At 42.8% G+C, this 26490-nt stretch overlaps 1 long non-coding RNA gene and 23 other non-coding genes across 25 annotated transcripts; all 24 read left to right on the plus strand.

Annotated features, from left to right (window-relative positions):
- Window positions 1-49: 49 nt before the first annotated feature.
- On the plus strand, window positions 50-171 carry TRNAL-CAA (transfer RNA leucine (anticodon CAA)). The gene is made up of 2 exons: window positions 50-87; window positions 126-171. It is a non-coding gene; the product is annotated as a tRNA-Leu (tRNA).
- Window positions 172-2693: 2522 nt separating this feature from the next.
- On the plus strand, window positions 2694-2815 carry TRNAL-CAA (transfer RNA leucine (anticodon CAA)). The gene is made up of 2 exons: window positions 2694-2731; window positions 2770-2815. It is a non-coding gene; the product is annotated as a tRNA-Leu (tRNA).
- Window positions 2816-5713: 2898 nt separating this feature from the next.
- Window positions 5714-5835, plus strand: TRNAL-CAA (transfer RNA leucine (anticodon CAA)). Its single transcript has 2 exons — window positions 5714-5751; window positions 5790-5835. It is a non-coding gene; the product is annotated as a tRNA-Leu (tRNA).
- Window positions 5836-6467: 632 nt separating this feature from the next.
- On the plus strand, window positions 6468-6589 carry TRNAL-CAA (transfer RNA leucine (anticodon CAA)). Its single transcript has 2 exons — window positions 6468-6505; window positions 6544-6589. It is a non-coding gene; the product is annotated as a tRNA-Leu (tRNA).
- A 2144-nt stretch (window positions 6590-8733) lies between these two features.
- TRNAL-CAA (transfer RNA leucine (anticodon CAA)) lies at window positions 8734-8855 on the plus strand. The gene is made up of 2 exons: window positions 8734-8771; window positions 8810-8855. It is a non-coding gene; the product is annotated as a tRNA-Leu (tRNA).
- A 634-nt stretch (window positions 8856-9489) lies between these two features.
- Window positions 9490-9611, plus strand: TRNAL-CAA (transfer RNA leucine (anticodon CAA)). The gene is made up of 2 exons: window positions 9490-9527; window positions 9566-9611. It is a non-coding gene; the product is annotated as a tRNA-Leu (tRNA).
- A 254-nt stretch (window positions 9612-9865) lies between these two features.
- Window positions 9866-9987, plus strand: TRNAL-CAA (transfer RNA leucine (anticodon CAA)). Its single transcript has 2 exons — window positions 9866-9903; window positions 9942-9987. It is a non-coding gene; the product is annotated as a tRNA-Leu (tRNA).
- A 1010-nt stretch (window positions 9988-10997) lies between these two features.
- Window positions 10998-11119, plus strand: TRNAL-CAA (transfer RNA leucine (anticodon CAA)). The gene is made up of 2 exons: window positions 10998-11035; window positions 11074-11119. It is a non-coding gene; the product is annotated as a tRNA-Leu (tRNA).
- Window positions 11120-11753: 634 nt separating this feature from the next.
- On the plus strand, window positions 11754-11875 carry TRNAL-CAA (transfer RNA leucine (anticodon CAA)). Its single transcript has 2 exons — window positions 11754-11791; window positions 11830-11875. It is a non-coding gene; the product is annotated as a tRNA-Leu (tRNA).
- Window positions 11876-12129: 254 nt separating this feature from the next.
- On the plus strand, window positions 12130-12251 carry TRNAL-CAA (transfer RNA leucine (anticodon CAA)). Its single transcript has 2 exons — window positions 12130-12167; window positions 12206-12251. It is a non-coding gene; the product is annotated as a tRNA-Leu (tRNA).
- A 1010-nt stretch (window positions 12252-13261) lies between these two features.
- TRNAL-CAA (transfer RNA leucine (anticodon CAA)) lies at window positions 13262-13383 on the plus strand. Its single transcript has 2 exons — window positions 13262-13299; window positions 13338-13383. It is a non-coding gene; the product is annotated as a tRNA-Leu (tRNA).
- Window positions 13384-13826: 443 nt separating this feature from the next.
- TRNAL-CAA (transfer RNA leucine (anticodon CAA)) lies at window positions 13827-13948 on the plus strand. Its single transcript has 2 exons — window positions 13827-13864; window positions 13903-13948. It is a non-coding gene; the product is annotated as a tRNA-Leu (tRNA).
- Window positions 13949-14769: 821 nt separating this feature from the next.
- Window positions 14770-14891, plus strand: TRNAL-CAA (transfer RNA leucine (anticodon CAA)). Its single transcript has 2 exons — window positions 14770-14807; window positions 14846-14891. It is a non-coding gene; the product is annotated as a tRNA-Leu (tRNA).
- A 256-nt stretch (window positions 14892-15147) lies between these two features.
- On the plus strand, window positions 15148-15269 carry TRNAL-CAA (transfer RNA leucine (anticodon CAA)). Its single transcript has 2 exons — window positions 15148-15185; window positions 15224-15269. It is a non-coding gene; the product is annotated as a tRNA-Leu (tRNA).
- A 1012-nt stretch (window positions 15270-16281) lies between these two features.
- On the plus strand, window positions 16282-16403 carry TRNAL-CAA (transfer RNA leucine (anticodon CAA)). The gene is made up of 2 exons: window positions 16282-16319; window positions 16358-16403. It is a non-coding gene; the product is annotated as a tRNA-Leu (tRNA).
- A 254-nt stretch (window positions 16404-16657) lies between these two features.
- On the plus strand, window positions 16658-16779 carry TRNAL-CAA (transfer RNA leucine (anticodon CAA)). Its single transcript has 2 exons — window positions 16658-16695; window positions 16734-16779. It is a non-coding gene; the product is annotated as a tRNA-Leu (tRNA).
- Window positions 16780-17602: 823 nt separating this feature from the next.
- On the plus strand, window positions 17603-17724 carry TRNAL-CAA (transfer RNA leucine (anticodon CAA)). The gene is made up of 2 exons: window positions 17603-17640; window positions 17679-17724. It is a non-coding gene; the product is annotated as a tRNA-Leu (tRNA).
- A 254-nt stretch (window positions 17725-17978) lies between these two features.
- TRNAL-CAA (transfer RNA leucine (anticodon CAA)) lies at window positions 17979-18100 on the plus strand. Its single transcript has 2 exons — window positions 17979-18016; window positions 18055-18100. It is a non-coding gene; the product is annotated as a tRNA-Leu (tRNA).
- A 1100-nt stretch (window positions 18101-19200) lies between these two features.
- LOC149644801 (uncharacterized) lies at window positions 19201-22283 on the plus strand. 2 transcript variants are annotated; one of them, XR_016372013.1, is made up of 3 exons: window positions 19272-19721; window positions 19796-21317; window positions 21652-22283. It is a non-coding gene; the product is annotated as an uncharacterized LOC149644801 (long non-coding RNA). The 2 variants fall into 2 exon arrangements; XR_016372012.1 differs by lacking the exon at window positions 21652-22283 and having other exon boundaries at window positions 19201-19721; window positions 19796-21337.
- Window positions 22284-23590: 1307 nt separating this feature from the next.
- TRNAL-CAA (transfer RNA leucine (anticodon CAA)) lies at window positions 23591-23712 on the plus strand. The gene is made up of 2 exons: window positions 23591-23628; window positions 23667-23712. It is a non-coding gene; the product is annotated as a tRNA-Leu (tRNA).
- Window positions 23713-23777: 65 nt separating this feature from the next.
- TRNAL-CAA (transfer RNA leucine (anticodon CAA)) lies at window positions 23778-23899 on the plus strand. Its single transcript has 2 exons — window positions 23778-23815; window positions 23854-23899. It is a non-coding gene; the product is annotated as a tRNA-Leu (tRNA).
- Window positions 23900-24722: 823 nt separating this feature from the next.
- On the plus strand, window positions 24723-24844 carry TRNAL-CAA (transfer RNA leucine (anticodon CAA)). Its single transcript has 2 exons — window positions 24723-24760; window positions 24799-24844. It is a non-coding gene; the product is annotated as a tRNA-Leu (tRNA).
- Window positions 24845-25666: 822 nt separating this feature from the next.
- TRNAL-CAA (transfer RNA leucine (anticodon CAA)) lies at window positions 25667-25788 on the plus strand. The gene is made up of 2 exons: window positions 25667-25704; window positions 25743-25788. It is a non-coding gene; the product is annotated as a tRNA-Leu (tRNA).
- A 444-nt stretch (window positions 25789-26232) lies between these two features.
- TRNAL-CAA (transfer RNA leucine (anticodon CAA)) lies at window positions 26233-26354 on the plus strand. Its single transcript has 2 exons — window positions 26233-26270; window positions 26309-26354. It is a non-coding gene; the product is annotated as a tRNA-Leu (tRNA).
- Window positions 26355-26490: the final 136 nt, after the last annotated feature.

Consider the following 26490-nt stretch of genomic DNA (forward strand, 5'->3'; position numbering starts at 1 on the left):
TAACTAGCGTAGATGTAATTTATAAAACGTCCCAATTGAAAGAATCCTTGTCAGGATGGCCGAGCGGTCTAAGGCGCCAGACTCAAGGGGCTCAGTTTCCTTCGTTAACAACGTGAATCTGTGTATTCTGGTCCTCGTTTGAGGGCGTGGGTTCGAATCCCACTTCTGACACGATATGTTTTATGAAATTAACTGGAAGAGATGTAATTTATAAAACGTCCCAATTGAATGAATCCAAGTCAGGGTGGCCGAGCGGTCTAAGGCGCCACACTCAATGGGCTCATTTTCCTTCGTTCACAACGTGAATCTGTGTATTCTGGTCCTCTTATGAGGGCGTGGGTTCGAATCCCACTTCTGACACGAAGTGGTTGATGAAACTAACTGGAAGAGATGTAATTTATAAAACGTCCAAATTAGAAGTGACCACGTCAGGATGGCGGAGCGGTCTAAGGCGCAAGACTCAAGGGGCGTAGTTTCATTTGTTCACAACGTGAATCTGTGTATTCTGGTCCTCGTATGTGGGCGTGTGTTCGAATCTCACTTCTGACACGATATGTTTTATGAAATTAACTGGAAGAGATGTAATTTATAAAACGTCCCAATTGAATGAATCCAAGTGAGGATGGCCGAGCGGTCTAAAGCGCCAGACTCAAGGGGCTAAGTTTCCTTCGTTCACAACGTGAATCTGTGTATTCTGATCCTCGTATGAGGGCGTGAGTTCGAATCCCACTTCTGACACGATATGTTTTATGAAATTAACTAGAATAGATGTAATTTATAAAACGTCCCAATTGAAAGAATCCTTGTCAGGATGGCCGAGCGGTCTAAGGCGCCACACTCAAGGGGCTCAGTTTCCTTCGTTAACAACGTGAATCTGTGTATTCTGGTCCTCGTATGAGGGCGTGGGTTCGAATCCCACTTCTGACACGATATGTTTTATGAAATTAACTGGAAGAGATGTAATTTATAAAACGTCCAAATTAGAGGTGACCACGTCAGGATGACGGAGCGGTCTAAGGCGCTAGACTCAAGGGGCGTAGTTTCTTTCGTTCACAACGTGAATCTGTGTATTCTGGTCCTCGTATGTGGGCGTGCGTTCAAATCCCACTTCTGACACAATATGTTTTATGAAATTAACTGGAAGAGATGTAATTTATAAAACGTCCCAATTGAATGAATCCAAGTCAGGGTGGCCGAGCGGTCTAAGGCGCCACACTCAAGGGGCTCATTTTCCTTCGTTCACAACGTGAATCTGTGTATTCTGGTCCTCTTATGAGGGCGTGGGTTCGAATCCCACTTCTGACACGAAGTGGTTGATGAAATTAACTGGAAGAGATGTAATTTATAAAACGTCCAAATTAGAAGTGACCACGTCAGGATGGCGGAGCGGTCTAAGGCGCAAGACTCAAGGGGCGTAGTTCCTTTCGTTCAAAACGTGAATCTGTGTATTCTGGTCCTCGTATGAGGGCGTGGGTTCGAATCCCACTTCTGACACGATATGTTTTATGAAATTAACTGGAAGAGATTTAATTTATAAAACGTCCCAATTGAATGAATCCAAGTCAGGATGGCCGAGCGGTCTAAAGCGCCAGACTCAAGGGGCTAAGTTTCCTTCGTTCACAACGTGAATCTGTGTATTCTGATCCTCGTATGAGGGCGTGGGTTCGAATCCCACTTCTGACACGATATGTTTTATGAAATGAACTGGAAGAGATGTAATTTATAAAACGTCCAAATTAGAGGTGACCACGTCAGGATGACGGAGCGGTCTAAGGCGCTAGACTCAAGGGGCGTAGTTTCTTTCGTTCACAACGTGAATCTGTGTATTCTGGTCCTCGTATGTGGGCGTGCGTTCAAATCCCACTTCTGACACGATATGTTTTATGAAATTAACTGGAAGAGATGTAATTTATAAAACGTCCCAATTGAATGAATCCAAGTCAGGGTGGCCGAGCGGTCTAAGGCGCCAGACTCAAGGGGCTAAGTTTCCTTCGTTCACAACGTGAATCTGTGTATTCTGGTCCTCGTATGAGGGAGTGGGTTCGAATCCCACTTCTGACACGATATGTTTTATGAAATTAACTGTAAGGGATGTAATTTATAAAACGTCCAAATTAGATGTGACCACGTCAGGATGGCGGAGCGGTCTAAGGCGCAAGACTCAAGGGGCGTAGTTTCTTTCGTTCACAACGTGAATCTGTGTATTCTGGTCCTCGTATGAGGGCGTGGGTTCAAATCCCACTTCTGACACGATATGTTTTATGAAATTGACTGGAAGAGATGTAATTTATAAAACGTCCCAATTGAATGAATCCAAGTCAGGGTGGCCAAGCGGTCTAAGGCGCCAGACTCAAGGGGCTCAGTTTCCTTCGTTCACAACGTGAATCTGTGTATTCTGGTCCTCGTATGAGGGCGTGGGTTCAAATCCCACTTCTGACACGATATGTTTTATGAAATAAACTGGAAGAGATGTAATTTATAAAACGTCCTAATTGAATGAATCCAAGTCAGGGTGGCCGAGCGGTCTAAGGAGCCAGACTCAAGGGGCTCAGTTTCTTTCGTTCACAACGTGAATCTGTGTATTCTGGTCATCTTATGAGGGCGTGGGTTCGAATCCCACTTCTGACAGGATGTTTTATGAAATTAACTAGCGTAGATGTAATTTATAAAACGTCCCAATTGAAAGAATCCTTGTCAGGATGGCCGAGCGGTCTAAGGCGCCAGACTCAAGGGGCTCAGTTTCCTTCGTTAACAACGTGAATCTGTGTATTCTGGTCCTCGTTTGAGGGCGTGGGTTCGAATCCCACTTCTGACACGATATGTTTTATGAAATTAACTGGAAGAGATGTAATTTATAAAACGTCCCAATTGAATGAATCCAAGTCAGGGTGGCCGAGCGGTCTAAGGCGCCACACTCAATGGGCTCATTTTCCTTCGTTCACAACGTGAATCTGTGTATTCTGGTCCTCTTATGAGGGCGTGGGTTCGAATCCCACTTCTGACACGAAGTGGTTGATGAAACTAACTGGAAGAGATGTAATTTATAAAACGTCCAAATTAGAAGTGACCACGTCAGGATGGCGGAGCGGTCTAAGGCGCAAGACTCAAGGGGCGTAGTTTCATTTGTTCACAACGTGAATCTGTGTATTCTGGTCCTCGTATGTGGGCGTGTGTTTGAATCTCACTTCTGACACGATATGTTTTATGAAATTAACTGGAAGAGATGTAATTTATAAAACGTCCCAATTGAATGAATCCAAGTGAGGATGGCCGAGCGGTCTAAAGCGCCAGACTCAAGGGGCTAAGTTTCCTTCGTTCACAACGTGAATCTGTGTATTCTGATCCTCGTATGAGGGCGTGAGTTCGAATCCCACTTCTGACACGATATGTTTTATGAAATGAACTGGAAGAGATGTAATTTATAAAACATCCCAATTGAATGAATCCAATTCAGGGTGGCCGAGCGGTCTAAGGCGCCAGACTCAAGGGGCTAAGTTTCCTTCGTTCACAACGTGAATCTGTGTATTCTGGTCCTCGTATGAGGGAGTGGGTTCGAATCCCACTTCTGACACGATATGTTCTATGAAATTAACTGGAAGGGATGTAATTTATAAAACGTCCAAATTAGATGTGACCACGTCAGGATGGCGGAGCGGTCTAAGGCGCAAGACTCAAGGGGCGTTGTTTCTTTCGTTCACAACGTGAATCTGTGTATTCTGGTCCTCGTATGAGGGCGTGGGTTCAAATCCCACTTCTGACACGATATGTTTTATGAAATTAACTGGAAGAGATGTAATTTATAAAACGTCCCAATTGAATGAATCCAAGTCAGGGTGGCCAAGCGGTCTAAGGCGCCAGACTCAAGGGGCTCAGTTTCCTTCGTTCACAACGTGAATCTGTGTATTGTGGTCCTCGTATGAGGGTGTGGGTTCAAATCCCACTTCTGACACGATATGTTTTATGAAATAAACTGGAAGAGATGTAATTTATAAAACGTCCTAATTGAATGAATCCAAGTCAGGGTGGCCGAGCGGTCTAAGGCGCCAGACTCAAGGGGCTCAGTTTCTTTCGTTCACAACGTGAATCTGTGTATTCTGGTCATCTTATGAGGGCGTGGGTTCGAATCCCACTTCTGACAGGATGTTTTATGAAATTAACTAGAATAGATGTAATTTATAAAACGTCCCAATTGAAAGAATCCTTGTCAGGATGGCCGAGCGGTCTAAGGCGCCACACTCAAGGGGCTCAGTTTCCTTCGTTAACAACGTGAATCTGTGTATTCTGGTCCTCGTATGAGGGCGTGGGTTCGAATCCCACTTCTGACACGATATGTTTTATGAAATTAACTGGAAGAGATGTAATTTATAAAACGTCCAAATTAGAGGTGACCACGTCAGGATGACGGAGCGGTCTAAGGCGCTAGACTCAAGGGGCGTAGTTTCTTTCGTTCACAACGTGAATCTGTGTATTCTGGTCCTCGTATGTGGGCGTGCGTTCAAATCCCACTTCTGACACAATATGTTTTATGAAATTAACTGGAAGAGATGTAATTTATAAAACGTCCCAATTGAATGAATCCAAGTCAGGGTGGCCGAGCGGTCTAAGGCGCCACACTCAAGGGGCTCATTTTCCTTCGTTCACAACGTGAATCTGTGTATTCTGGTCCTCTTATGAGGGCGTGGGTTCGAATCCCACTTCTGACACGAAGTGGTTGATGAAATTAACTGGAAGAGATGTAATTTATAAAACGTCCAAATTAGAAGTGACCACGTCAGGATGGCGGAGCGGTCTAAGGCGCAAGACTCAAGGGGCGTAGTTCCTTTCGTTCAAAACGTGAATCTGTGTATTCTGGTCCTCGTATGAGGGCGTGGGTTCGAATCCCACTTCTGACACGATATGTTTTATGAAATGAACTGGAAGAGATGTAATTTATAAAACATCCCAATTGAATGAATCCAATTCAGGGTGGCCGAGCGGTCTAACGCGCCAGACTCAAGGGGCTAAGTTTCCTTCGTTCACAACGTGAATCTGTGTATTCTGGTCCCCGTATGAGGGAGTGGGTTCGAATCCCACTTCTGACACGATATGTTTTATGAAATTAACTGGAAGAGATGTAATTTATAAAACGTCCAAATTAGATGTGACCACGTCAGGATGGCGGAGCGGTCTAAGGCGCAAGACTCAAGGGGCGTAGTTTCTTTCGTTCACAACGTGAATCTGTGTATTCTGGTCCTCGTATGAGGGCGTGGGTTCAAATCCCACTTCTGACACGATATGTTTTATGAAATTAACTGGAAGAGATGTAATTTATAAAACATCCCAATTGAATGAATCCAATTCAGGGTGGCCGAGCGGTCTAAGGCGCCAGACTCAAGGGGCTCAGTTTCCTTCGTTCACAACGTGAATCTGTGTATTCTGGTCCTCGTATGAGGGCGTGGGTTCAAATCCCACTTCTGACACGATATGTTTTATGAAATAAACTGGAAGAGATGTAATTTATAAAACGTCCTAATTGAATGAATCCAAGTCAGGGTGGCCGAGCGGTCTAAGGCGCCAGACTCAAGGGGCTCAGTTTCTTTCGTTCACAACGTGAATCTGTGTATTCTGGTCATCTTATGAGGGCGTGGGTTCGAATCCCACTTCTGACAGGATGTTTTATGAAATTAACTAGAATAGATGTAATTTATAAAACGTCCCAATTGAAAGAATCCTTGTCAGGATGGCCGAGCGGTCTAAGGCGCCAGACTCAAGGGGCTCAGTTTCCTTCGTTAACAACGTGAATCTGTGTATTCTGGTCCTCGTATGAGGGCGTGGGTTCGAATCCCACTTCTGACACGATATGTTTTATGAAATTAACTGGAAGAGATGTAATTTATAAAACGTCCAAATTAGAGGTGACCACGTCAGGATGACGGAGCGGTCTAAGGCGCTAGACTCAAGGGGCGTAGTTTCTTTCGTTCACAACGTGAATCTGTGTATTCTGGTCCTCGTATGTGGGCGTGCGTTCAAATCCCACTTCTGACACGATATGTTTTATGAAATTAACTGGAAGAGATGTAATTTATAAAACGTCCCAATTGAATGAATCCAAGTCAGGGTGGCCAAGCGGTCTAAGGCGCCAGACTCAAGGGGCTCAGTTTCCTTCGTTCACAACGTGAATCTGTGTATTCTGGTCCTCGTATGAGGGCGTGGGTTCAAATCCCACTTCTGACACGATATGTTTTATGAAATAAACTGGAAGAGATGTAATTTATAAAACGTCCTAATTGAATGAATCCAAGTCAGGGTGGCCGAGCGGTCTAAGGCGCCAGACTCAAGGGGCTCAGTTTCTTTCGTTCACAACGTGAATCTGTGTATTCTGGTCATCTTATGAGGGCGTGGGTTCGAATCCCACTTCTGACAGGATGTTTTATGAAATTAACTAGAATAGATGTAATTTATAAAACGTCCCAATTGAAAGATTCCTTGTCAGGATGGCCGAGCGGTCTAAGGCGCCAGACTCAAGGGGCTCAGTTTCCTTCGTTAACAACGTGAATCTGTGTATTCTGGTCCTCGTATGAGGGCGTGGGTTCGAATCCCACTTCTGACACGATATGTTTTATGAAATTAACTGGAAGAGATGTAATTTATAAAACGTCCAAATTAGAGGTGACCACGTCAGGATGACGGAGCGGTCTAAGGCGCTAGACTCAAGGGGCGTAGTTTCTTTCGTTCACAACGGGAATCTGTGTATTCTGGTCCTCGTATGTGGGCGTGCGTTCAAATCCCACTTCTGACACGATATGTTTTATGAAATTAACTGGAAGAGATGTAATTTATAAAACGTCCCAATTGAATGAATCCAAGTCAGGGTGGCCGAGCGGTCTAAGGCGCCACACTCAAGGGGCTCATTTTCCTTCGTTCACAACGTGAATCTGTGTATTCTGGTCCTCTTATGAGGGCGTGGGTTCGAATCCCACTTCTGACACGAAGTGGTTGATGAAATTAACTGGAAGAGATGTAATTTATAAAACGTCCAAATTAGAAGTGACCACGTCAGGATGGCGGAGCGGTCTAAGGCGCAAGACTCAAGGGGCGTAGTTCCTTTCGTTCAAAACGTGAATCTGTGTATTCTGGTCCTCGTATGAGGGCGTGGGTTCGAATCCCACTTCTGACACGATATGTTTTATGAAATTAACTGGAAGAGATTTAATTTATAAAACGTCCCAATTGAATGAATCCAAGTCAGGATGGCCGAGCGGTCTAAAGCGCCAGACTCAAGGGGCTAAGTTTCCTTCGTTCACAACGTGAATCTGTGTATTCTGATCCTCGTATCAGGGCGTGGGTTCGAATCCCACTTCTGACACGATATGTTTTATGAAATGAACTGGAAGAGATGTAATTTATAAAACATCCCAATTGAATGAATCCAATTCAGGGTGGCCGAGCGGTCTAAGGCGCAAGACTCAAGGGGCGTAGTTCCTTTCGTTCAAAACGTGAATCTGTGTATTCTGGTCCTCGTATGAGGGCGTGGGTTCGAATCCCACTTCTGACACGATATGTTTTATGAAATTAACTGGAAGAGATTTAATTTATAAAACGTCCCAATTGAATGAATCCAAGTCAGGATGGCCGAGCGGTCTAAAGCGCCAGACTCAAGGGGCTAAGTTTCCTTCGTTCACAACGTGAATCTGTGTATTCTGATCCTCGTATGAGGGCGTGGGTTCGAATCCCACTTCTGACACGATATGTTTTATGAAATGAACTGGAAGAGATGTAATTTATAAAACATCCCAATTGAATGAATCTAATTCAGGGTGGCCGAGCGGTCTAAAGCGCCAGACTCAAGGGGCTAAGTTTCCTTCGTTCACAACGTGAATCTGTGTATTCTGATCCTCGTATGAGGGCGTGGGTTCGAATCCCACTTCTGACACGATATGTTTTATGAAATGAACTGGAAGAGATGTAATTTATAAAACATCCCAATTGAATGAATCCAATTCAGGGTGGCCGAGCGGTCTAACGCGCCAGACTGAAGGGGCTAAGTTTCCTTCGTTCACAACGTGAATCTGTGTATTCTGGTCCTCGTATGAGGGAGTGGGTTCGAATCCCACTTCTGACACGATATGTTTTATGAAATTAACTGGAAGAGATGTAATTTATAAAACGTCCAAATTAGATGTGACCACGTCAGGATGGCGGAGCGGTCTAAGGCGCAAGACTCAAGGGGCGTAGTTTCTTTCGTTCACAACGTGAATCTGTGTATTCTGGTCCTCGTATGAGGGCGTGGGTTCAAATCCCACTTCTGACACGATATGTTTTATGAAATTAACTGGAAGAGATGTAATTTATAAAACGTCCCAATTGAATGAATCCAAGTCAGGGTGGCCGAGCGGTCTAAGGCGCCAGACTCAAGGGGCTCAGTTTCCTTCGTTCACAACGTGAATCTGTGTATTCTGTTCCTCGTATGAGGGCGTGGGTTCAAATCCCACTTCTGACACGATATGTTTTATGAAATAAACTGGAAGAGATGTAATTTATAAAACGTCCTAATTGAATGAATCCAAGTCAGGGTGGCCGACCGGTCTAAGGCGCCAGACTCAAGGGGCTCAGTTTCTTTCGTTCACAACGTGAATCTGTGTATTCTGGTCATCTTATGAGGGCGTGGGTTCTAATCCCACTTCTGACAGGATGTTTTATGAAATTAACTAGAATAGATGTAATTTATAAAACGTCCCAATTGAAAGAATCCTTGTCAGGATGGCCGAGCGGTCTAAGGCGCCAGACTCAAGGGGCTCAGTTTCCTTCGTTAACAACGTGAATCTGTGTATTCTGGTCCTCGTATGAGGGCGTGGGTTCGAATCCCACTTCTGACACGATATGTTTTATGAAATTAACTGGAAGAGATGTAATTTATAAAACGTCCAAATTAGAGGTGACCACGTCAGGATGACGGAGCGGTCTAAGGCGCTAGACTCAAGGGGCGTAGTTTCTTTCGTTCACAACGTGAATCTGTGTATTCTGGTCCTCGTATGTGGGCGTGCGTTCAAATCCCACTTCTGACACGATATGTTTTATGAAATTAACTGGAAGAGATGTAATTTATAAAACGTCCCAATTGAATGAATCCAAGTCAGGGTGGCCGAGCGGTCTAAGGCGCCACACTCAAGGTGCTCATTTTCCTTCGTTCACAACGTGAATCTGTGTATTCTGGTCCTCTTATGAGGGCGTGGGTTCGAATCCCACTTCTGACACGAAGTGGTTGATGAAATTAACTGGAAGAGATGTAATTTATAAAACGTCCAAATTAGAAGTGACCACGTCAGGATGGCGGAGCAGTCTAAGGCGCAAGACTCAAGGGGCGTAGTTTCTTTCGTTCAAAACGTGAATCTGTGTATTCTGGTCCTCGTATGAGGGCGTGGGTTCGAATCCCACTTCTGACACGATATGTTTTATGAAATTGACTGGAAGAGATGTAATTTATAAAACGTCCCAATTGAATGAATCCAAGTCAGGGTGGCCGAGCGGTCTAAGGCGCCAGACTCAAGGGGCTCAGTTTCCTTCGTTCACAACGTGAATCTGTGTATTCTGGTCCTCGTATGAGGGCGTGGGTTCAAATCCCACTTCTGACACGATATGTTTTATGAAATAAACTGGAAGAGATGTAATTTATAAAACGTCCTAATTGAATGAATCCAAGTCAGGGTGGCCGAGCGGTCTAAGGCGCCAGACTCAAGGGGCTCAGTTTCTTTCGTTCACAACGTGAATCTGTGTATTGTGGTCATCTTATGAGGGCGTGGGTTCGAATCCCACTTCTGACAGGATGTTTTATGAAATTAACTAGAATAGATGTAATTTATAAAACGTCCCAATTGAAAGAATCCTTGTCAGGATGGCCGAGCGGTCTAAGGCGCCAGACTCAAGGGGCTCAGTTTCCTTCGTTAACAACGTGAATCTGTGTATTCTGGTCCTCGTATGAGGGCGTGGGTTCGAATCCCACTTCTGACACGATATGTTTTATGAAATTAACTGGAAGAGATGTAATTTATAAAACGTCCAAATTAGAGGTGACCACGTCAGGATGACGGAGCGGTCTAAGGCGCTAGACTCAAGGGGCGTAGTTTCTTTCGTTCACAACGTGAATCTGTGTATTCTGGTCCTCGTATGTGGGCGTGCGTTCAAATCCCACTTCTGACACGATATGTTTTATGAAATTAACTGGAAGAGATGTAATTTATAAAACGTCCCAATTGAATGAATCCAAGTCAGGGTGGCCGAGCGGTCTAAGGCGCCACACTCAAGGTGCTCATTTTCCTTCGTTCACAACGTGAATCTGTGTATTCTGGTCCTCTTATGAGGGCGTGGGTTCGAATCCCACTTCTGACACGAAGTGGTTGATGAAATTAACTGGAAGAGATGTAATTTATAAAACGTCCAAATTAGAAGTGACCACGTCAGGATGGCGGAGCAGTCTAAGGCGCAAGACTCAAGGGGCGTAGTTTCTTTCGTTCAAAACGTGAATCTGTGTATTCTGGTCCTCGTATGAGGGCGTGGGTTCGAATCCCACTTCTGACACGATATGTTTTATGAAATTGACTGGAAGAGATGTAATTTATAAAACGTCCCAATTGAATGAATCCAAGTCAGGGTGGCCGAGCGGTCTAAGGCGCCAGACTCAAGGGGCTCAGTTTCCTTCGTTCACAACGTGAATCTGTGTATTCTGGTCCTCGTATGAGGGCGTGAGTTCAAATCCCACTTCTGACACGATATGTTTTATGAAATAAACTGGAAGAGATGTAATTTATAAAACGTCCTAATTGAATGAATCCAAGTCAGGGTGGCCGAGCGGTCTAAGGCGCCAGACTCAAGGGGCTCAGTTTCTTTCGTTCACAACGTGAATCTGTGTATTGTGGTCATCTTATGAGGGCGTGGGTTCGAATCCCACTTCTGACAGGATGTTTTATGAAATTAACTAGAATAGATGTAATTTATAAAACGTCCCAATTGAAAGAATCCTTGTCAGGATGGCCGAGCGGTCTAAGGCGCCAGACTCAAGGGGCTCAGTTTCCTTCGTTAACAACGTGAATCTGTGTATTCTGGTCCTCGTATGAGGGCGTGGGTTCGAATCCCACTTCTGACACGATATGTTTTATGAAATTAACTGGAAGAGATGTAATTTATAAAACGTCCAAATTAGAGGTGACCACGTCAGGATGACGGAGCGGTCTAAGGCGCTAGACTCAAGGGGCGTAGTTTCTTTCGTTCACAACGTGAATCTGTGTATTCTGGTCCTCGTATGTGGGCGTGCGTTCAAATCCCACTTCTGACACGATATGTTTTATGAAATTAACTGGAAGAGATGTAATTTATAAAACGTCCCAATTGAATGAATCCAAGTCAGGGTGGCCGAGCGGTCTAAGGCGCCACACTCAAGGGGCTCATTTTCCTTCGTTCACAACGTGAATCTGTGTATTCTGGTCCTCTTATGAGGGCGTGGGTTCGAATCCCACTTCTGACACGAAGTGGTTGATGAAATTAACTGGAAGAGATGTAATTTATAAAACGTCCAAATTAGAAGTGACCACGTCAGGATGGCGGAGCGGTCTAAGGCGCAAGACTCAAGGGGCGTAGTTTCTTTCGTTCAAAACGTGAATCTGTGTATTCTGGTCCTCGTATGAGGGCGTGGGTTCGAATCCCACTTCTGACACGATATGTTTTATGAAATTGACTGGAAGAGATGTAATTTATAAAACGTCCCAATTGAATGAATCCAAGTCAGGGTGGCCGAGCGGTCTAAGGCGCCAGACTCAAAGGGCTCAGTTTCCTTCGTTCACAACGTGAATCTGTGTATTCTGGTCCTCGTATGAGGGCGTGGGTTCAAATCCCACTTCTGACACGATATGTTTTATGAAATAAACTGGAAGAGATGTAATTTATAAAACGTCCTAATTGAATGAATCCAAGTCAGGGTGGCCGAGCGGTCTAAGGCGCCAGACTCAAGGGGCTCAGTTTCTTTCGTTCACAACGTGAATTTGTGTATTCTGGTCATCTTATGAGGGCGTGGGTTCGAATCCCACTTCTGACAGGATGTTTTATGAAATTAACTAGAATAGATGTAATTTATAAAACGTCCCAATTGAAAGAATCCTTGTCAGGATGGCCGAGCGGTCTAAGGCGCCAGACTCAAGGGGCTCAGTTTCCTTCGTTAACAACGTGAATCTGTGTATTCTGGTCCTCGTATGAGGGCGTGGGTTCGAATCCCACTTCTGACACGATATGTTTTATGAAATTAACTGGAAGAGATGTAATTTATAAAACGTCCAAATTAGAGGTGACCACGTCAGGATGACGGAGCGGTCTAAGGCGCTAGACTCAAGGGGCGTAGTTTCTTTCGTTCACAACGTGAATCTGTGTATTCTGGTCCTCGTATGTGGGCGTGCGTTCAAATCCCACTTCTGACACGATATGTTTTATGAAATTAACTGGAAGAGATGTAATTTATAAAACGTCCCAATTGAATGAATCCAAGTCAGGGTGGCCGAGCGGTCTAAGGCGCCACACTCAAGGGGCTCATTTTCCTTCGTTCACAACGTGAATCTGTGTATTCTGGTCCTCTTATGAGGGCGTGGGTTCGAATCCCACTTCTGACACGAAGTGGTTGATGAAATTAACTGGAAGAGATGTAATTTATAAAACGTCCAAATTAGAAGTGACCACGTCAGGATGGCGGAGCGGTCTAAGGCGCAAGACTCAAGGGGCGTAGTTTCTTTCGTTCAAAACGTGAATCTGTGTATTCTGGTCCTCTTATGAGGGCGTGGGTTCGAATCCCACTTCTGACACGAAGTGGTTGATGAAATTAACTGGAAGAGATGTAATTTATAAAACGTCCAAATTAGAAGTGACCACGTCAGGATGGCGGAGCGGTCTAAGGCGCAAGACTCAAGGGGCGTAGTTTCTTTCGTTCAAAACGTGAATCTGTGTATTCTGGTCCTCGTATGAGGGCGTGGGTTCGAATCCCACTTCTGACACGATATGTTTTATGAAATTAACTGGAAGAGATTTAATTTATAAAACGTCCCAATTGAATGAATCCAAGTCAGGGTGGCCGAGCGGTCTAACGCGCCAGACTCAAGGGGCTAAGTTTCTTTCGTTCACAACGTGAATTTGTGTATTCTGGTCATCTTATGAGGGCGTGGGTTCGAATCCCACTTCTGACAGGATGTTTTATGAAATTAACTAGAATAGATGTAATTTATAAAACGTCCCAATTGAAAGAATCCTTGTCAGGATGGCCGAGCGGTCTAAGGCGCCAGACTCAAGGGGCTCAGTTTCCTTCGTTAACAACGTGAATCTGTGTATTCTGGTCCTCGTATGAGGGCGTGGGTTCGAATCCCACTTCTGACACGATATGTTTTATGAAATTAACTGGAAGAGATGTAATTTATAAAACGTCCAAATTAGAGGTGACCACGTCAGGATGACGGAGCGGTCTAAGGCGCTAGACTCAAGGGGCGTAGTTTCTTTCGTTCACAACGTGAATCTGTGTATTCTGGTCCTCGTATGTGGGCGTGCGTTCAAATCCCACTTCTGACACGATATGTTTTATGAAATTAACTGGAAGAGATGTAATTTATAAAACGTCCTAATTGAATGAATCCAAGTCAGGGTGGCCGAGCGGTCTAAGGCGCCAGACTCAAGGGGCTCAGTTTCTTTCGTTCACAACGTGAATTTGTGTATTCTGGTCATCTTATGAGGGCGTGGGTTCGAATCCCACTTCTGACAGGATGTTTTATGAAATTAACTAGAATAGATGTAATTTATAAAACGTCCCAATTGAAAGAATCCTTGTCAGGATGGCCGAGCGGTCTAAGGCGCCAGACTCAAGGGGCTCAGTTTCCTTCGTTAACAACGTGAATCTGTGTATTCTGGTCCTCGTATGAGGGCGTGGGTTCGAATCCCACTTCTGACACGATATGTTTTATGAAATTAACTGGAAGAGATGTAATTTATAAAACGTCCCAATTGAATGAATCCAAGTCAGGATGGCCGAGCGGTCTAAAGCGCCAGACTCAAGGGGCTAAGTTTCCTTCGTTCACAACGTGAATCTGTGTATTCTGATCCTCGTATGAGGGCGTGGGTTCAAATCCCACTTCTGACACGATATGTTTTATGAAATAAACTGGAAGAGATGTAATTTATAAAACGTCCTAATTGAATGAATCCAAGTCAGGGTGGCCGAGCGGTCTAAGGCGCCACACTCAAGGGGCTCATTTTCCTTCGTTCACAACGTGAATCTGTGTATTCTGGTCCTCTTATGAGGGCGTGGGTTCGAATCCCACTTCTGACACGAAGTGGTTGATGAAATTAACTGGAAGAGATGTAATTTATAAAACGTCCAAATTAGAAGTGACCACGTCAGGATGGCGGAGCGGTCTAAGGCGCAAGACTCAAGGGGCGTAGTTTCTTTCGTTCAAAACGTGAATCTGTGTATTCTGGTCCTCGTATGAGGGCGTGGGTTCGAATCCCACTTCTGACACGATATGTTTTATGAAATTAACTGGAAGAGATTTAATTTATAAAACGTCCCAATTGAATGAATCCAAGTCAGGGTGGCCGAGCGGTCTAACGCGCCAGACTCAAGGGGCTAAGTTTCTTTCGTTCACAACGTGAATCTGTGTATTCTGGTCATCTTATGAGGGCGTGGGTTCGAATCCCACTTCTGACAGGATGTTTTATGAAATTAACTAGAATAGATGTAATTTATAAAACGTCCCAATTGAAAGAATCGTTGTCAGGATGGCCGAGCGGTCTAAGGCGCCAGACTCAAGGGGCTCAGTGTCCTTCGTTAACAACGTGAATCTGTGTATTCTGGTCCTCGTATGAGGGCGTGGGTTCGAATCCCACTTCTGACACGATATGTTTTATGAAATTAACTGGAAGAGATTTAATTTATAAAACGTCCCAATTGAATGAATCCAAGTCAGGATGGCCGAGCGGTCTAAAGCGCCAGACTCAAGGGGCTAAGTTTCCTTCGTTCACAACGTGAATCTGTGTATTCTGATCCTCGTATGAGGGCGTGGGTTCAAATCCCACTTCTGACACGATATGTTTTATGAAATAAACTGGAAGAGATGTAATTTATAAAACGTCCTAATTGAATGAATCCAAGTCAGGGTGGCCGAGCGGTCTAAGGCGCCAGACTCAAGGGGCTCAGTTTCTTTCGTTCACAACGTGAATCTGTGTATTCTGGTCCTCGTATGAGGGCGTGGGTTCGAATCCCACTTCTGACACGATATGTTTTATGAAATTAACTGGAAGAGATGTAATTTATAAAACGTCCAAATTAGAGGTGACCACGTCAGGATGACGGAGCGGTCTAAGGCGCTAGACTCAAGGGGCGTAGTTTCTTTCGTTCACAACGTGAATCTGTGTATTCTGGTCCTCGTATGTGGGCGTGCGTTCAAATCCCACTTCTGACACGATATGTTTTATGAAATTAACTGGAAGAGATGTAATTTATAAAACGTCCTAATTGAATGAATCCAAGTCAGGGTGGCCGAGCGGTCTAAGGCGCCACACTCAAGGGGCTCATTTTCCTTCGTTAACAACGTGAATCTGTGTATTCTGGTCCTCTTATGAGGGCGTGGGTTCGAATCCCACTTCTGACACGATATGTTTTATGAAATAAACTGGAAGAGATGTAATTTATAAAACGTCCTAATTGAATGAATCCAAGTCAGGGTGGCCGAGCGGTCTAAGGCGCCACACTCAAGGGGCTCATTTTCCTTCGTTAACAACGTGAATCTGTGTATTCTGGTCCTCTTATGAGGGCGTGGGTTCGAATCCCACTTCTGACACGAAGTGGTTGATGAAATTAACTGGAAGAGATGTAATTTATAAAACGTCCAAATTAGAAGTGACCACGTCAGGATGGCGGAGCGGTCTAAGGCGCAAGACTCAAGGGGCGTAGTTTCTTTCGTTCAAAACGTGAATCTGTGTATTCTGGTCCTCGTATGAGGGCGTGGGTTCGAATCCCACTTCTGACACGATATGTTTTATGAAATTAACTGGAAGAGATGTAATTTATAAAACGTCCAAATTAGATGTGACCACGTCAGGATGGCGGAGCGGTCTAAGGCGCAAGACTCAAGGGGCGTAGTTTCTTTCGTTCACAACGTGAATCTGTGTATTCTGGTCCTCGTATGAGGGCGTGGGTTCAAATCCCACTTCTGACACGATATGTTTTATGAAATTAACTGGAAGAGATGTAATTTATAAAACGTCCCAATTGAATGAATCCAAGTCAGGGTGGCCGAGCGGTCTAAGGCGCCAGACTCAAGGGGCTCAGTTTCCTTCGTTCACAACGTGAATCTGTGTATTCTGGTCCTCGTATGAGGGCGTGGGTTCAAATCCCACTTCTGACACGATATGTTTTATGAACTAAACTGGAAGAGATGTAATTTATAAAACGTCCTAATTTAATGAATCCAAGTCAGGGTGGCCGAGCGGTCTAAGGCGCCAGACTCAAGGGGCTCAGTTTCTTTCGTTCACAACGTGAATCTGTGTATTCTGGTCATCTTATGAGAGCGTGGGTTCGAATCCCTCTTCTGACAGGATGTTTTATGAAATTAACTAGAATAGATGTAATTTATAAAACGTCCCAATTGAAAGAATCCTTGTCAGGATGGCCGAGCGGTCTAAGGCGCCAGACTCAAGGGGCTCAGTTTCCTTCGTTAACAACGTCAATCTGTGTATTCTGGTCCTCGTATGAGGGCGTGGGTTCGAATCCCACTTCTGACACGATATGTTTTATGAAATTAACTGGAAGAGATGTAATTTATAAAACGTCCAAATTAGAGGTGACCACGTCAGGATGACGGAGCGGTCTAAGGCGCTAGACTCAAGGGGCGTAGTTTCTTTCGTTCACAACGTGAATCTGTGTATTCTGGTCCTCGTATGTGGGCGTGCGTTCAAATCCCACTTCTGACACGATATGTTTTATGAAATTAACTGGAAGAGATGTAATTTATAAAACGTCCCAATTGAATGAATCCAAGTCAGGGTGGCCGAGCGGTCTAAGGCGCCACACTCAAGGGGCTCATTTTCCTTCGTTAACAACGTGAATCTGTGTATTCTGGTCCTCTTATGAGGGCGTGGGTTCGAATCCCACTTCTGACACGAAGTGGTTGATGAAATTAACTGGAAGAGATGTAATTTATAAAACGTCCAAATTAGAAGTGACCACGTCAGGATGGCGGAGCGGTCTAAGGCGCAAGACTCAAGGGGCGTAGTTTCTTTCGTTCAAAACGTGAATCTGTGTATTCTGGTCCTCGTATGAGGGCGTGGGTTCGAATCCCACTTCTGACACGATATGTTTTATGAAATTAACTGGAAGAGATGTAATTTATAAAACGTCCAAATTAGATGTGACCACGTCAGGATGGCGGAGCGGTCTAAGGCGCAAGACTCAAGGGGCGTAGTTTCTTTCGTTCACAACGTGAATCTGTGTATTCTGGTCCTCGTATGAGGGCGTGGGTTCAAATCCCACTTCTGACACGATATGTTTTATGAAATTAACTGGAAGAGATGTAATTTATAAAACGTCCCAATTGAATGAATCCAAGTCAGGGTGGCCGAGCGGTCTAAGGCGCCAGACTCAAGGGGCTCAGTTTCCTTCGTTCACAACGTGAATCTGTGTATTCTGGTCCTCGTATGAGGGCGTGGGTTCAAATCCCACTTCTGACACGATATGTTTTAGGAACTAAACTGGAAGAGATGTAATTTATAAAACGTCCTAATTTAATGAATCCAAGTCAGGGTGGCCGAGCGGTCTAAGGCGCCAGACTCAATGGGCTCAGTTTCTTTCGTTCACAACGTGAATCTGTGTATTCTGGTCATCTTATGAGAGCGTGGGTTCGAATCCCACTTCTGACAGGATGTTTTATGAAATTAACTAGAATAGATGTAATTTATAAAACGTTCCAATTGAAAGAATCCTTGTCAGGATGGCCGAGCGGTCTAAGGCGCCAGACTCAAGGGGCTCAGTTTCCTTCGTTAACAACGTGAATCTGTGTATTCTGGTCCTCGTATGAGGGCGTGGGTTCGAATCCCACTTCTGACACGATATGTTTTATGAAATTAACTGGAAGAGATGTAATTTATAAAACGTCCAAATGTGGGTGCACGGCAGTGCACCCGCCAAGTTGTCGTGCACTACCAGCAATCCTTTACCCGAAACATTTCAGCCTCATTTTGACCCCCTCTTAACTCGGTACTGGGGAATAGTACACCACTCATATTTGCACCGCAAGGTCACAGTGTTAATCCTAGGAAGTCCTCCAACTTCCAGCTTTCTAACTCATTTGGTTTCTGTGATAATCCTATGTGAAAATGACACATTATGAGACTGACTGACTGACTGACTGACTGACACATCATCAAAACCTCTAGGGCATTTCCGGTGGTGCTAGAATGATAAAATTTGGCATACTTGTACCACTAAGCATACAAGCAAAGGGAAAAGTCCCAAAAGCGGGAGTCTTTCCTTTTTAGCCCCTGAAATGGGGGTTTAAAATTAGAGTCATCATCTAAACCTCTAGGGCACTTCCGGTGTTGCGGGAATGATAAAATTTGGCATACAAGTAGGACTTAGCATACAAAGAAAGGGAAAAGTCCCAAAAGCGGGAATTTTCCCCGGTTAGCCCCTGAAATGGGGGTTTTATAATTTATATCCCCTCGTAATATGAAATTATAATTTAATTTTTTCGTCTTTTAATATTAATATTTTTTACTAATATGATTCTTTCGTATTATTGCAAAATTTATGTTTTAGTAATTAAATGTTTTACTCATTTCCTTTTCATTTCGTCTGAAATGATTCTAAGCGTGTTTTGATTCATTTAGTTTTTTACTTTTCGCGCTCTTTAGAGCTGAAAAGTATTGTTCCGACCTCTGTTGGCTGGACGGCTGGCTGGATATGTTGTGACTGGAAATGTTGTGACCTGATGAATTTTGACATAAATGAATATTTCGAATTTTAAATTTCCCGCGAATTTTCAACTCGAAATTCACCCGTAGTTCACGTTACACCTCATAGGTGGCGTAACGTATTTAATTTCAATTGAAATTATTTTCCCGTCGGCGCCGGGCTTCGAACCTGCGATATCCCAATCCATACGAGACGTCAGTGAAGACGCCCGGCCGCGCGCTCTACCACGAAGCCACGCTTGCTTGTAATATAAAGCGAGATAAATTCTAGTCAAGAGAAGAGGAAGGTAGAACGATATGGACCCCCCACCCCCACCTCCCCGACGCCCGCCACGAGACGAGAGAGACAGAGAGCTGTCTGGCTATAGATATGGACCCCCCACCTCCCCGACGCCCGCCACTGGATGCTGTCGAATATATATTGTATCGCGCTAGAGGAAGAGAGACAGTTGCTTGCAATTTTTTTTGCAATTTATAATTATTATATATCTTTTTAATCCTAGGCAAGATTAGATTTCTACTTGGGAACTTAAACATTACAATTAATATTATCATATTAATCAAAAAAGAAATTAAAGTTCTCCCCGACAGAAGGCGCGCTAAGCAGAGAGAGTTTTCTAATTTTGCCAATGATATCGTTTTTGAAGACTCGTCTGCTTAAAAGTTAGGGAGGTTGATTTAGTATTAAAATTAAATGTATTAACAAAATGAAACTCGAGTCAGCGTTTTAAAACTATAACTAGTTTGGGACGGAGGTACCATTGCTCACTATTTGTATGGCAAGTTTAAAATTAAATGATCACTTAACGAAACTGACATAAAATAATAGGTAGAGTTTGCAGAATTAAATTGCAGATTCTTTGCAAAATTAACTAATCATTTTGGCAGTTTCCGCTCTCGCTGGGTTCATCTACTAATAACAGTTACGTAAGTGATAATTATAAAAATAAAATCAACAACTCAAAGATATAAAATGAAATTTATGATCAAATTGAAACTAATTTCAATCAACGACAAACGGAATCAACTAATCATTTTGGCAGTTTCCGCTCTCGCTGGGTTCATCTCCTAATAACAGTTACGTAAGTGATAATTATAAAAATAAAATCAACAATCTCATAAAATCAACAACTCAAAATATAAAATGAAATTTATGATCAAAATGAATCTAATTTCAATCAACGACAAACGGAATCAACGTGTTCATCTCTCCATCCACGGAAATATGAAATTTCTACATGAAACATGAAAGTGCTATCAACCTAACAATTTTTAGAAATGTAATTTTAATCAATGAAACATACTCATTTAAAGTTAACTAATTATAAGTCGCTAATTTGATTATTATATTTAAAAAAACTATATTATTTAAGTAATAAATTTAACGATGGTGTTGATAGTACCAATAGAGTATTCAAGGATTGATTACGTTAATATCATCGTATCAAACAAAAAGTATTTAATTACAATTTGGAATTTCAATTTAAATTTATACAGTTTTTTAAATGACCATTGAGATTCAGAGTCTGTCACTGAATGTTGAAGATCTCCAGTCTCTGCCAAGTGATTTAAACTTTCAGACCCTCTCTGTGGGAAAGGGGGAATTAAATTAACGAGACTTACAAACTGACATCATCCTTAAATTAAATAAGGATTATAAATGAAAAGTTAAATCAAGGTATTGAAGGTTTAATTCTAAGGTTAGGAAAGGATTTGTTTACAAGTCCCAAACCAGTTTATTAATTGCTCGGACCAGTTTATTTATTCCAAAGTTGGGGTCAGTGGTATCAGGGAGCACTTTATTAATTATGGTTTTTGGAAAAAATAGACGGTGGGACCAGTTTATAAATTCGGGGTTCCTTATTAGAATTTTTCTAGCTCAACACACTTTCTACCAATTCTACTCCTAGGTAGTTAGTACTCCTTGGCTACAACTTCCCTACAAAAGTTTTGTAGTCCATTGACTATTGATCTTGTCTAGCGTCTATACTCTAGAATGAGTCTCTTGTAGTCGACAGTCTAGACCATAGCCAGTACTAGTTGTCAGTAGTCGTATTTCTCAGTAGTGTATGGTCACATTACAAGATTTTGATCTGGCTTACTGATGGCGAGAGAAGATATTGCCACCGAATTTATGTAAAATGCAATAAGGAATAAGGATAGTTCAGAAAAGTGTTAGCTCTATCTATCTATCTAAACGCATATTTGAATGAGGCGCCAAAACATTCGAAACATAGATGGCGATAGCTATGCTATCGCCGATCAATAACGAAACACGAGGTTAGCCAGTAAACGGCGAGAGAGAGGCATTCGGGTTTTTCGCGTGAACATGTAAAGAACGATTAATAAACGTAACTCTTTTTATCTTTTTCTATAACCGCAAGTCTTAATAATAATCATTAATTACACGCCTGAATCAACGACAATTAACAATTAACAAAAGGATTAAGAACTTCAAATATCATTAGACATGTTGATTGATATTTAGTGGCAACTAGTTGAAAAATTGTGATAAGAAATAAAAGTTAACAGTTATGGATGGTTATATCATGGACAAAGCAATACTAATTGCTTAGTCCATGGTTATATGCTACTTTTTCCTTCAGTAAAAAATTCAAATTCAAATAGAATTTTCAGCTTCTTTACTTTTGTGTCTTTACGTGCTTTTTATTCTCACCATTTTAGAAATTTAATTTATAGTGGGACCGGTAAAATAATAATTAATGCGAGGGTCACTGGTCCCAAGGACCACCACCACATCCGCGACACCAATTCGCCGCCGCCCACTCCGAAACAGACGAGCGCCTGAAAGGCTCAACCTATGAGACAGCAGCTAAACAAAGTTTTCACCATAATAACAATAACCTCATGAAGGACAGTATAAATAATGAGTTTAAACAAACTTTTCACCATAATAACAATAACCTCATAAAGGACAGTATAAATAATGACTTTAAAAAAACTTTTCACCACAATAACAATAACCTCATAAAGGACAGTATAAAATAGTGACTTAAACGAAGTTAAATCTGAATTACAATCTACCTCATTAAGCTCAACCAAACTGTTACAAATGCATAGCGCAATATTACAAGTTGCCAATGATCTTCCCTAATTAATCCACCAAGACTTGAACACTACAGTTAATTACTTATTTAATTAAACTGTAAACCAAATTCTTACTAGATTGGTTTTATTCATAATCGGAATGCTATTTTATAAACAATGGAAAAAAACCTGAAAATTTTAAATTTGTCGGGGTCAATGAATATAGTAATACTAATTCTAGTCACTAGAGGGCGCGAAAAGCGTAATCTGGCCGGGGCCATCTTGTCTTAAATATATTCTGTTGATTAAAAGTGTTACTTGCCACAATATTGTGTTCTTCGAATAGAAATACGGTTAACAATTATCACAGCCTGAGAAAAAAAAGAAAGTTGAATGCAAAAAAGTTGAAAAAGGCAAAGCCAAGTAAAACTCTTGGAAAGAACAGATAAAAATCTAAAAGTACAAATGTTTATTTCACTTCATAATCCTACTTCTATAAATCTACAAGAACATGCACGTACAAAAAGGAGTGAAATCTCACCAAAAGCATCTCTGTAAAAATATGCCAAGTTGTTTGGCCGTAAAAAGAAGTGAGATCTAAAATACGGCCAAGTTATTATCTCCAGGTGAACCAACATTTTATTCGACTTAAAACTTCTCAAGAATGTTTTTCTGACTTGGCCATTAGCATTCCAAACTTGCATCCTTCTTCTTTGCACCCGTGAAGGTTAATAACGGAAATTACAAGTTTAACCACAAAGGCTTATCAAGAATATTTAACAAATTTGAGTTAATATTTTAATTTCGATCCATATCTGGAATTAAACGAATCCTTGATATGCAAATGGCCAAGTCAGAAAAAACATTCTTGAGAAGTTTTAAGTCGAATAAAATGTTGGTTCACCTGGAGATAATAACTTGGCCGTATTTTAGATCTCACTTCTTTTTACGGCCAAACAACTTGGCATATTTTTACAGAGATGCTTTTGGTGAGATTAGAGGTGACCACGTCAGGATGACGGAGCGGTCTAAGGCGCTAGACTCAAGGGGCGTAGTTTCTTTCGTTCACAACGTGAATCTGTGTATTCTGGTCCTCGTATGTGGGCGTGCGTTCAAATCCCACTTCTGACACGATATGTTTTATGAAATTAACTGGAAGAGATGTAATTTATAAAACGTCCCAATTGAATGAATCCAAGTCAGGGTGGCCGAGCGGTCTAAGGCGCCACACTCAAGGGGCTCATTTTCCTTCGTTCACAACGTGAATCTGTGTATTCTGGTCCTCTTATGAGGGCGTGGGTTCGAATCCCACTTCTGACACGAAGTGGTTGATGAAATTAACTGGAAGAGATGTAATTTATAAAACGTCCAAATTAGAAGTGACCACGTCAGGATGGCGGAGCGGTCTAAGGCGCAAGACTCAAGGGGCGTAGTTTCTTTCGTTCAAAACGTGAATCTGTGTATTCTGGTCCTCGTATGAGGGCGTGGGTTCGAATCCCACTTCTGACACGATATGTTTTATGAAATTAACTGGAAGAGATGTAATTTATAAAACGTCCCAATTGAATGAATCCAAGTCAGGGTGGCCGAGCGGTCTAAGGCGCCAGACTCAAGGGGCTCAGTTTCCTTCGTACACAACGTGAATCTGTGTATTCTGGTCCTCGTATGAGGGCGTGGGTTCGAATCCCACTTCTGACAGGATGTTTTATGAAATTAACTAGAATAGATGTAATTTATAAAACGTCCCAATTGAAAGAATCCTTGTCAGGATGGCCGAGCGGTCTAAGGCGCCAGACTCAAGGGGCTCAGTTTCCTTCGTTAACAACGTGAATCTGTGTATTCTGGTCCTCTTATGAGGGCGTGGGTTCGAATCCCACTTCTGACACGAAGTGGTTGATGAAATTAACTGGAAGAGATGTAATTTATAAAACGTCCAAATTAGAAGTGACCACGTCAGGATGGCGGAGCGGTCTAAGGCGCAAGACTCAAGGGGCGTAGTTTCTTTCGTTCAAAACGTGAATCTGTGTATTCTGGTCCTCGTATGAGGGCGTGGGTTCGAATCCCACTTCTGACACGATATGTTTTATGAAATTAACTGGAAGAGATTTAATTTATAAAACGTCCCAATTGAATGAATCCAAGTCAGGATGGCCGAGCGGTCTAAAGCGCCAGACTCAAGGGGCTAAGTTTCTTTCGTTCACAACGTGAATCTGTGTATTCTGATCCTCGTATGAGGGCGTGGGTTCGAATCCCACTTCTGACACGATATGTTTTATGAAATGAACTGGAAGAGATGTAATTTATAAAACATCCCAATTGAATGAATCCAATTCAGGGTGGCCGAGCGGTCTAACGCGCCAGACTCAAGGGGCTAAGTTTCCTTCGTTCACAACGTGAATCTGTGTATTCTGGTCCTCGTATGAGGGAGTGGGTTCGAATCCCACTTCTGACACGATATGTTTTATGAAATTAACTGGAAGAGATGTAATTTATAAAACGTCCAAATTAGATGTGACCACGTCAGGATGGCGGAGCGGTCTATGGCGCAAGACTCAAGGGGCGTAGTTTCTTTCGTTCACAACGTGAATCTGTGTATTCTGGTCCTCGTATGAGGGCGTGGGTTCAAATCCCACTTCTGACACGATATGTTTTATGAAATTAACTGGAAGAGATGTAATTTATAAAACGTCCCAATTGAATGAATCCAAGTCAGGGTGGCCGAGCGGTCTAAGGCGCCAGACTCAAGGGGCTCAGTTTCCTTCGTTCACAACGTGACTTTGTGTATTCTGGTCCTCGTATGAGGGCGTGGGTTCAAATCCCACTTCTGACACGATATGTTTTATGAAATAAACTGGAAGAGATGTATTTATAAAACGTCCCAATTGAATGAATCCAAGTCAGGGTGGGCGAGCGGTCTAAGGCGCCAGACTCAAGGGGCGTAGTTTCTTTCGTTCACAACGTGAATCTGTGTATTCTGGTCCTCTTATGAGGGCGTGGGTTCAAATCCCACTTCTGACACGATATGTTTTATGAAATTAACTGGAAGAGATGTAATTTATAAAACGTCCCAATTGAATGAATCCAAGTCAGGATGGCCGAGCGGTCTAAGGCGCCAGACTCAAGGGGCTCAGTTTCATTCGTTCACAACGTGAATCTATGTATTCTGTTCCTCGTATGAGGGCGTGGGTTCGAATCCCACTTCTGACACGATATGTTTTATGAAATTAACTAGAATAGATGTAATTTATAAAACGTCCCAATTGAAAGAATCCGTGTCAGGATGGCCGAGCGGTCTAAGGCGCCACACTCAAGAGGCTCATTTTCCTTCGTTCACAACGTGAATCTGTGTATGCTGGGCCTCTTATGAGGGCGTGGGTTCGAATCCCACTTCTGACACGAAGTGGTTGATGAAATTAACTGGAAGAGATGTAATTTATAAAACGTCCAAATTAGAAGTGACCACGTCAGGATGGCGGAGCGGTCTAAGGCGCAAGACTCAAGGGGCGTAGTTTCTTTCGTTCACAACGTGAATCTGTGTATTCTGGTCCTCGTATGAGGGCGTGGGTTCGAATCCCACTTCTGACATGATATGTTTTATGAAATTAAATAGAATAGATGTAATTTATAAAACGTCCCAATTGAATGAATCCAAGTCAGGGTGGCCGAGCGGTCTAAGGCGCCAGACTCAAGAGGCTCAGTTTCCTTCGTTCACAACGTGAATCTGTGTATTCTGGTCCTCGTATGAGGGCGTGGGTTCAAATCCCACTTCTGACACGATATGTTTTATGAAATAAACTGGAAGAGATGTAATTTTTAAAACGTCCTAATTGAATGAATCCAAGTCAGGGTGGCCAAGCGGTCTAAGGCGCCAGACTCAAGGGGCTCAGTTTCTTTCGTTCACAACGTGAATCTGTGTATTCTGGCCCTCGTATGAGGGCGTGGGTTCGAATCCCACTCTGACACGATATGTTTTATGAAATGAACTGGAAGAGATGTAATTTATAAAACGTCCCAATTGAATGAATCCAAGTCAGGGTGGCCGAGCGGTCTAAGGCGCCAGACTCAAGGGGCTAAGTTTCCTTCGTTCACAACGTGAATCTGTGTATTCTGGTCCTCGTATTAGGGCGTGGGTTCAAATCCCACTTCTGACACGATATGTTTTATGAAATTAACTGGAAGAGATGTAATTTATAAAACGTCCCAATTGAATGAATCCAAGTCAGGGTGGCCGAGCGGTCTAAGGCGCCAGACTCAAGGGGCTCAGTTTCCTTCGTTCACAACGTGAATCTGTGTATTCTGGTCCTCGTATGAGGGCGTGGGTTCGAATCCCACTTCTGACACGATATGTTTTATGAAATTAAATAGAATAGATGTAATTTATAAAACGTCCCAATTGAAAGAATCCATGTCAGGATGGCCGAGCGGTCTAAGGCGCCACACTCAATGGGCTCATTTTACTTCTTTCACAACGTGAAT

The sequence above is a fragment of the Phalangium opilio genome, unplaced genomic scaffold, assembly GCF_054372755.1.
Source record: "Phalangium opilio isolate 3A_F unplaced genomic scaffold, DU_Popi_V2 ptg000090l_1, whole genome shotgun sequence".
Taxonomy (NCBI): Eukaryota; Metazoa; Arthropoda; class Arachnida; order Opiliones; family Phalangiidae; genus Phalangium; species Phalangium opilio.